This window comes from Aquarana catesbeiana, linkage group LG06, assembly GCF_042186555.1.
Source record: "Aquarana catesbeiana isolate 2022-GZ linkage group LG06, ASM4218655v1, whole genome shotgun sequence".
Classification (NCBI taxonomy): domain Eukaryota; kingdom Metazoa; phylum Chordata; class Amphibia; order Anura; family Ranidae; genus Aquarana; species Aquarana catesbeiana.
The window spans coordinates 152,451,772-152,461,941 of record NC_133329.1 but is presented as its reverse complement, the minus strand read 5'-3'; the positions used below and the strand labels follow the sequence as shown (position 1 = coordinate 152,461,941).

The 10,170-nt window shown below is 43.8% G+C and overlaps 1 protein-coding gene across 1 annotated transcript in view; it reads left to right on the top strand.

The window, feature by feature from the left end:
- The first annotated feature begins 1,182 nt into the window (after positions 1–1,182).
- The window catches only part of LOC141101762 (acyl-coenzyme A synthetase ACSM3, mitochondrial-like), a 96,479-nt gene continuing 87,491 nt past the window's right edge, over positions 1,183–10,170 (top strand). The window contains exon 1 of the mRNA XM_073591067.1: positions 1,183–1,272. The gene's annotated coding sequence lies outside the window, so the exon portion shown is untranslated. The remainder of the gene's footprint in view (positions 1,273–10,170) is intronic.

Genomic DNA, 10,170 nt, shown 5'->3' with positions numbered 1-10,170 from the left:
TCTAGAAATAAAGACACCCAAATGTTTGACAAGTCCTTTATTAGGGGTTTGGCACTGTGTGGTGGGTCGTCGGCTTTGACAGTGGATTTACAACAAGGGACCCTTTTTGGGAATTTTTATATTTTTAATAATATAAAAATTCCCAAAAAGGGTCCCTTGTTGTAAATCCACTGTCAAAGCCGACGACCCACCACGCAGTGCCAAACCCCTATGGTAAGACTAGCTGAATGACAGTTCCCTGAGATGTCATCAACTATATAAAATAAGGGGCAGGGATAGTGGTCACATCAATGGCTAAATTTGGCCATGTGCCCATTTGCATACATGGCTGGGGTTCCAAACAATGTTAGTAAATTTGATGGGTGACATCAGTGGTTGGTAAGGATGTAGCAGACGCTGCTTCCTGAACAACTATTGACAGCCAGAAGCTGTCAAGCCATAAACGTTCAGGCATTTGAATGAGCATCCAAATAGCCAGTGTTCGGTCCAAACTTACATTCGGACTGAACACTGAGTTAATCCCTAGTCCAAACCTGACAAATTAAAGACAAAAATATACATTAAGGCCTCATTCACACTGCGGTAAAAAATTGCATTTACAAGTGTTTTTTATTTAAGGATCTAAATGCAGCTGCATTGTTTTCAGTGGAAACATTCACACAGCTGCAAAAACATTTACTGTATTAAGATCCATTACACAAAATCCAAAAATCTGCATCTGAGGACATACATATGCATTTTGGTATTGAAAAAAACAACAGAACAATTTTATGCATTTAAAAAATGGATTTAAAAGCAGGTATCATTTTGCCCTGGTGGAAGTTGCCAAAGTAGTGATTCAGAGTAGGTTCAACTAAAAATGGTTCCATGTGTTTTTTATATGGTTTATAATCTAACGATTGGTAAATTCAGGCAATGAAGGGGAATTCTCTTATGTACCAAGGAAAGCTACCCCTGACATACAGTATGTATCACTAGATGAGAAGTTTTGGTCTACATCAGGAGTCTCCAAATTTTTAGTACCACAGGTCCACAACGTATATTTTGCATATATTTGTAGGCCAAAAAAATCCCCCCCCCCCCCTTAGCTTGTGTATATAGGGTTTTTAGTCAGTCATTTAATTTTACACATGAGCTACATAGTTAATAATACTGCCTCCTAACTTGTGCAAGCTCTCCTCTGACCTCTCCCACAATGACAATTAACAAGCATACTTTGTACTGAGCCAGGAAATAGAAGGATCACATATCTATGATCTTGGCAGGCGGTCTGTGAGTATTCAGATTTAAATTACCTGTTTTCTCTAAACTCTGAATATCAGACATTGCTTGTGTTTTATTGTAATTGCTCTAGGAAATCTGTAATGAAATGCAAGAAATCTGTAATTAGCTTCAGGTAAAATATCACTTTATTTGTGGGACATGAACACCACACAAAATAAGGTCTATTTTTATCAATGCAATGAGCAATGTGCTGGAACCCACAACGATCTTTTGTTATTCTGACTACTCGAAACTGGTGAAAGGTGAAATATATGCTTTCAATTAACTTTTTACGTCTAGCTGGGGCCACGTTCACCAGACAGAAACTCAGTTGTGTAGTAAATAAAGGGAGAGGACTATCAAGCATGATCCAACTGCCCTCAGGGAAGAGTGCTACGGAGCTCCCTTTATCGTTACATTTACTGCTCACATGTGTGTACAGGGTCAAATCAGGGCAACAAAATTCCACATGCTTTGCGTAACATTTGGTCTATGGTTACCTGTGGGTTCCATTGCTACCCTCCACCTGTAGGCCCTTCGTTAGGGGTGCAATTTGACAGACGATGAAACACTGTTCTGACAACATGGTTGGTGAATGATTTTCTGCATGCTGAGCCCATATAATTCCATCCTAAGACTGGTTATAGACAGTTCTAACCGTGTATGGGCAGGCTGAATGTAAAAAAGTTGATTGATCGATCAACTTTGGTACAAACAGCCTGACAGATTTTACTTGTGATTATTCGTGCCCCCCGCTGGGAGAATACAATGTCTCGGCAGGAGGGATTCCCCTGTCAGCACTGTCTTCCCAGATCTTTACCTGACAAGCTGCAGGACCCTTGTGTTTTGGAATGAACCTTTGTCCTCACCCTGCTGATACCACAGACTGCTGTCTGTTGAGCTGGACCCTGTAGTGCACTTTACTGGTTTGTGTTTCTTTTTATATACCGTACTGTGTTGATGGAGGATTCGTGCAAATTTTTTTTCTTGCAACCCTGCGCATACACAGTTCGAATCTCGGCCGGCTCCTCAAACTGGAAAATAGATCAGAGGAATGTGGTCACATTTTATCATTGTATCTTTAACCACTTTAATAATGGGCACTTTCACTCCCTTCCTGCCCAGGCCAATTTTCTGCTTTCAGCACTATTGCACTTATTTTTTTATTTATTTCAGTTACTTATATAGCGCCGTCAATTTACGCAGCGCTTTACATATACATTGTACATTCACATCAGTCCCTACCCTCAAGGAGCTTACAACCTAAGGTCCCTAACTCACATTCATACATATACAAGGGACAATTTAGACAGGATCTGATTAACCTACCAGCATGTCTTTAGAGTGTGGGAGGAAACTGGAGTACCCGGAGGAAACCCACACAGGCACAGGGAGAACATGCAAACTCCAGGCAGATGGTGTCATGGTCGTGATTTGAACCAGCGACCCTTTTTGCTGCTAGGTGAAAGTGCTAACCACTACACCACTGTGCTGCACTTTGAATGACAATTGCGCGGTCATGCAACACTGTACCCATATGTCATTTTTAGCATTTTGTTTTAACACAAATAGAGCTTTCTTTTGTTGGTATTTAATAACCACTGGGTTTTTTAATTTTTTTGCTAAATAAACAGAAAAAAAAACATTTTTTTTTAAGTTTCTGTTATAAAACTTTGCAAATAAATAATCTTTATTCATAAATTTAGGCTAAACTGTAGTCTGCTACATTTCTTGCAAATAACCCAAATCAGTGTTTATTACTTAGTCTGCAGGAAAGTTTTATACCCCATACACACGGTTGGATTTTCCGACGGAAAATGTTCGATCGAGGCGTTCTTGACGTTCAGAATTTCCGACAAGCTTTGTGTGACCGTGTGTATGTAAGACAAGTTTGAGCCAACATCTGTTGGAAAAAATCCATGGATTTTGTTGTTGGAATGTCCAATCAATATGTGATCGTGTGTACGCGGCATTAGAGTCCATAAACTATATATATATATATATATATATATATATATATATATATATATATATATATATATATATATATACAGTATCTCACAAAAGTGAGTACACCCCTCACATTTTTGTAAGTATTTTATTCTATCTTTTTATGTGACAACACTGAAGAAATGATACTTTGGTACAATGTAAAGTAGTGAGTGTACAGCTTGTATTATGCCCCATACACACGATTGGACTTTGTACAAACTTTCCCTTGGATTTTTGTACAAAGGGCGTTGCCCAAAAGTTTGTCTTGCATACAGAGGACAGGACTTTTCCAGCCAACTTTCACCAAATCACGTGGTTTTTCAGCTCTTTACCACCACCCTTTGGTCAACTTCTTTATTGTTGTCTGATATTGTGTCAATCTCGCCACTTTTATTGGTGAGATTGAACCCGGCTCGCAAGGTGTAACACTGGTGCGGGGATCTGAGTTGGATCCCCGCCAATACCAGGCACTGTGTTTGGTATGAATCTTGAGGGGGAACTCCACACCAAATTTTAAATAAAAAACCGGCATGGGTTCCCCTCCAGGGGCATACCAGGCCCTTAGATCTGGTATGGATTTTAAGGGTAACCCCCTACGCCAAAAAAACGGCGTGGGGGTCCCCCAAATCCATACCAGACCCTTATCCGAGGACGCAGCCTGGCCGGTCAGGAAAGGGGGTGGGGACGAGCGAGCGCCCCCCCCCTCCTGAGCCGTACCAGGCCGCATGCCCTCAACATGGGGGGTGGGTGCTATGGGGGAGGGGGGCGCCCTGCGGGCCCCCCCACCCTAGAGCACCTTGTCCCCATGTTGATGAGGACAAGGGCCTCTTCCCGACAACCCTGGCCGTTGGTTGTCGGGGTCTGCAGGCGGGGGGCTTATCGGAATTCCCCAAATCCCGGCCCCCCACCCCATGTGAATGAGTAGGGGGTACATCGTACCCCCTACCCATTCACCTAGGGAAAAAAGTGTCAATAAAAAATACAGTACACAGGTTTTTAAAGTAATTTATTAGGCAGCTCCGGGGTCTTCTTCTGACTTCGGGGGTCCTCTTCCGACTTCGGGGGTCCTCTTCCGACTTCGGGGGCCTTCTTCCGACTTCGGGGTCCTCTTCCGACTTCGGGGGTCTCTCCGGCGTCTTCTCCCAGTGTCCGCATCTTCTGCCGGCTCCACCGCTATCTTCTGCCGCTCTGTCATCCTATGACCACGCCCCCTTATGACCTCACAGTCCCAGCATGCCCCGGGACTGTGATGTCATAGGGGGCGGGGTCACCGCCTATATAAGTCCGTTGCAGAGTGCTCAGAGAGCATTCCAGCCGGAGAGAGCGTCGTGTCAACATCTCTGGAAGAGAAGAGGAAAGAAGACGATCCAGAAGTCCGGGCCACCGCTGGCAAAAGAGCGGCAGAAGATATCGGTGGAGCCGGCATAAGATGCGGACACCGGGAGAAGACGCCGGAGACACCCCTGAAGTCGGAAGAGGACCCCGAAGTCGGAAGAGGACCCCGAAGTCGGAAGAAAACCCCCGAAGTCGGAAGAAGACCCCGGAGCTGCCTAATAAATTACTTGAAAAACCTGTGTACTGTGTTTTTTATTGACACTTTTTTCCTAGGTGAATGGGTAGGGGTACGATGTACCCCATACTCATTCACATAGGGTGGGGGCCCCCTTATTAAAGGGGGCTCCCGGATTCCGATAAGCCCCCCGCCCGCAGACCCCGACAACCAACGGCCAGGGTTGTCGGGAAGAGGCCCTTGTCCTCATCAACATGGGGACAAGGTGCTTTGGGGTGGGGGCCCGCAGGGCGCCCCCCTCACCCAAAGCACCCCCCCATGTTGAGGGCATGCGGCCTGGTACGGCTCAGGAGGGGGGGCGCTCTCTCGTCCCCACCCCCTTTCCTGACCGGTCAGGCTGCGTGCTCGGATAAGGGTCTGGTATGGATTTTGGGGGGACCCCCACGCCGTTTTTTCAGCGTAGGGGGTTACCCTTAAAATCCATACCAGACCGAAGGGCCTGGTATTGTCCAGAGGGGAATTCCCTCTCGCGCCCGCCGCAGTAGGAAAATGTGTTTTTCCTATTGCAGCTAGCGCGAGATGTACAGTACCCTGCCGCCGAGAACCAGCGCGATCCGATCGCGCTGGAAGCATTCTTGTGGCTGCGTACTGTAGTTTGTACAAAAGTTTGATGGCTTTGTGTACACACGATCGGACTTTGCTCCATCGGACTTTTGTTGCCGGAAAGTTTGTCCGTTCGCACAGCCAACAAAAGTCCGATGGAAACTGAAAAAGTTTGTCCGATGGAGCGTACACACGCTCAGATGTTGCTCCAAAACAGCTAATTTGCATGTTTGTTGTCAAAAAGTCCGATCGTGTGTACGGCCCTTTACAGTGTAAATTTGTCTAAACCGCTGGCAACAAAAGTGAGTACACACCTAAGGGAAAATGTCCAAATTGGGCCCAATTACCCATTTTCCCTCCCGGGTGTCATGTGACTTGTTAGTGTTACAAGGTCTCAGTACATTACTGATCATAGTGTGTTTATTTTTTGTTTTTTTACATACTGTCACAAGTCAGTGTCCCTGATCACCGTCACACCAGTTATATGATGATGCTGTACTGCACTGGTGAAAGTATGTAAAAAAAAAACCAAAACACATCTTTTTAAATTTCATAATTTTCCAAAAAATTGTGACAAAAAATTACAACTTCAAAAAACTTGCCATGCCTCTTACTAAATAACTTGGATTTTCCAAAAAGGGGTAATTTGGGGGATATTTCTACTGTCCTGGTATTTTCAGGACAGTAGAAATAGAAAGAAGTGAGATAGGTCATCAGTACATCAGGTTTGATCAATTTGTGTGTGTATATATATATACTTATACTTATATAGCGCCGTCAATTTACGCAGCGCTTTTACATATACATTATACATTCACATCAGTCCCTACACCCTCAAGGAGCTTACAATCTAAGGTCCCTAACTCACGTTCATACATACTAGGGCCAATTTAGACAGGATCCAATTAACCTCCCAGCATGTCTTTGGAGTGTGGGAGGAAACCGGAGTACCCGGAGGAAACCCACGCAGACACAGGGAGAACATGCAAACTCCATGCAGGTAGTGTCGTGGTCGGGATTCGAACCAGCGACCCTTCTTACTGCTAGGCGAGAGTGCTACCCACTACACCACTGTGCCGCTATATATACAGTATCTCACAAAAGTGAGTACACCCCTCACATTTTTGTAAATATTTTATTATATCCAACACTGAAGAAATGACACTTTTCTACAATGTACAGTAATGAGTGTACAGCTTGTATAACAATGTAAATTTGCTGTCCCCTCAAAATAATTCAACACACAGCCATTAATGTCTAAACCTCTGGCAACAAAAGTGAGTACACCCCTAAGTGAAAATGTCCAAATTGGGCCCAAAGTGTCAATATTTTGTGTGGCCACCATTATTTTCTAGCACTGCCTTAACCATCTTGAGCATGGAGTTCACCAGAGCTTCACAGGTTGCCACTGGAGTCCTCTTCCACTCCTCCATGATGACATCACGGTGCTGAGGGATGTTAGAGACCTTGCACTCCTCCACCTTCCATTTGATGACGCCCCACAGATGCTCAATAGGGTTTAGGTCTGGAGACATGCTTGGCCAGTCCATCACCTTTACCCTCAGCTTCTTTAGCAAGGCAGTGGTCGCCTTGGAACTGTGTTTGGAGGGTTATTATGTTGGAATACTGCCCTGCGGCCCAGTCTCTGAAGGGAGGGGATCATGCTTTGCTTTAGTATGTCACAGTACATGTTGGCATTCATGGTTCCTCAATGAACTGTAGCTCCCCAGTGTCGGCAGCACTTATGCAGCCCTAGACCATGACACTCCCAACACCATGCTTGACTGTTGGCAAGACACACTTGTCTTTGTACTCCTCACCTGGTTGCCGCCACACATGCTTAACACCATCTGAAACAAATGAATTTATATTGGACTCAGAGTACAGGACATGGTTCCATTAATCCATGTCCTTAGTCTGCTTGTCTTCAGCAAACTGGCTTTCTTGTGCATCATCTTTAGAAGAGGTTTCCTTCTGGGACGACAGCCATCCAGACCAATTTGATGCAGTGTGCGGCATATGGTCTGAGCACTGGCAGGCTGACCGCCCACCCCTTCAACCTCTGCAGCAATGCTGGCAGCACTCATACATCTATTTTTCAAAGACAACCTCTGAATATGATGCTGAGCACGTGCAGTCAACTCCTTTGGTCAACCATAGCGAGGCCCGATCTGAGTGGAACCTGTCCTGTTAAACCGCTGTATGATCTTGGCTATCGTGGTGCAGCTCAGTTTCAGGGTCTTGGCAATCTTCTTATAGCCTAGGCCATCTTTATGTAGAGCAACAATTCTTTTTTTCAGATCCTCAGAGAGTTCTTTGCCATGAGGTGCCATGTTAAACTTCCAGTGACCAGTATGAGAGAGTGAGAGCGATAGCACCAAATTTAACACACCTGCTCCCCATTCACACCTGAGACCTTGTAACAGTAATGACTCGCATGACACCGGGGAGGGAAAATGGCTAATTGGGCCCAATTTGGACATTTTCACTTAGGGGTGTACTCACTTTTGTTGCCAGTGGTTTGGACATTAATGGATGTGTGTTGAGTTATTTTGAGGGGACAGAAAATTTACACTAATAAGGACAAAATTAAAATTGAATCTTGTGAGCCACACTGGTCCTATGCCCGACATGTACTACATCCAGCTGCGTGCACTGATCACGTTTCATATATCATGCAAAGGTACAACTAGAAAATATGCACTGCGCTTGAGTAACCCAAAAAGTTATAAAATAAAAATAAAATTAAAAAATAAAAATATAAAAATCAAATCCAACTATGTGCGTGTAAATCAAATGGTACAGTAATAATACGTAGAGTGCAATATGCAAAATAAGTGTATGAAATTAAATATTGAACTAAACGATAAAGTGCATAGATAAGACAAGTGCTTATTATTCCATAACAAACATCTTGAGTGCCCATAAAGGTATAAAGAGTGCTTAGTGCTCCATACAAGGCATCCTGCCTGCCATGATAAATTGTTAAAAAAGAACAAGTGAAAAAAAGTTCTATTAGCACTCCAAATCAGTCCGTGCAGGTGATGTCCAACTAAGATGTCAAATCAGTGCGTGCAGGTGATGTCCAACTGTGATATCAATCATCATGCCGAAATATCCTGAGTGTTGCAAACCATGCTCCGGTGCACTTCTGTGGCCCCCTTAAGCTAATATGCTCACGTCAGAGCGTGTGACCCAGCTGCTACCCTGAGTCAAAACACGCTTTGGAGCCACCCCCGGGCTCAGTATTGGTATCAGATATATTCCTCCAGCTGGAAACAATGTGGCTCCATATGTATAAATGAAGGAAAAACTCTATAGTGTAATATAGCCAAGAAAGTTATTATATAAAAACGCTCCCCACATTGGGGTACTCACATGGTGCTTGTGCGTAAGTGCACCATTCTATAACAGCCTCCAAATAATAAAATACAAAATCGCTGGACGTATGGTGCGGTATGCTGTGGTGGACTATTGCTGTGTGTGCTCCGTGTTGCTCTCTCCGTCCTGGCCCCTCCCCTACGCGTCTTCGACACAGGGATCACGTGTCTTCATCAGGGGGATATGATTAGACGGATGCTCTACAGGTTTATATAAGGCGACCGCGGCCATTTTGCCGTGGATCGCGGACACTCTAGTGTCAGGCTACAGCTTGTGTTATGATGTGTCAGCCTGTCTCGTAATGCTGATCGTAGCTAGTGGAAAAAATGCAGAACAACCAGTAGGGATATCTGCCTAATATTACTAAGCGTTGGCCGAAGTGAACTGTATATGATAATGTGCAACCCAGGACGGAGCTCCGGTGCCCCACATACCACAGCATACCTCCATAGACATAATGAAAATACAAGAATACATAGACTAATAAAACGTAATCATTGACCCAAATATCCATATTGGACAATAATTTTGAAACATAAAAACGACCGATACAAAAAAATCTAAAATACCTGTCACAAATCACCATGTATACTGATAAATGCACCAACATGGTGTATTGTACTAAATTAATTCAAATATATATTGGGAAAAATAAAAAAATAAAATATACAAAATAAATATTAATACAAAAATAGAAAAAAATTAATATAAAGAAGAAAAAAAAAAAGGAATAAAGAAATCTGTCCACAGTATGATAATTTAATAAATATTTAAAAATGGGAAGTATTAAATACAAGTAAATGGTGTATGAATCCAGAGATCTCAAGAAAGGAATAGAAATGTTGGAAAGTAGGACAGACATAGTGATTAGGCCGGCAGACAAAGGGGGGGGGGGGGGGGTATTGTTGTCCTATCCCTGGAACAGTACAAAGCTAAGATGGAGAGGATATTAAGTGATGGGGGCACTTACCAGCCTCTTAACGCCAACCCTTCCAACGTTTTTAAGGAGGAATTAGAACTAATTGTACAGCAAGGTACGGAGAACAAGCTTCTTAACAAACGGGAGGCAAAATATTTAGTTACGGTGGTCAGCAAAATCCCGGTAATATACTACCTGCCTAAAATTCACAAAAACAGCACGGAGCCCCCCGGAAGACCTATAGTGAGCGGGATCGAATCCTTGACTTCCAGATTAGGAGAGTATATCGATCTCCACCTGCAACCTCTAGTAAGAAAAACAGATACTTACCTCAGGGACACCAAGCACACCCTGCAATTATTAAGGGTATTCAATACCAATTAGAATCTGATCATGGCCACGGGTGATGTAGCCTCATTGTATACAAATACCGATCATGAAGGGGCCATTGATGCAGTCAAATGGGCTCTAGAGAAAGAAGATGATGTGACACGAGAGGGCC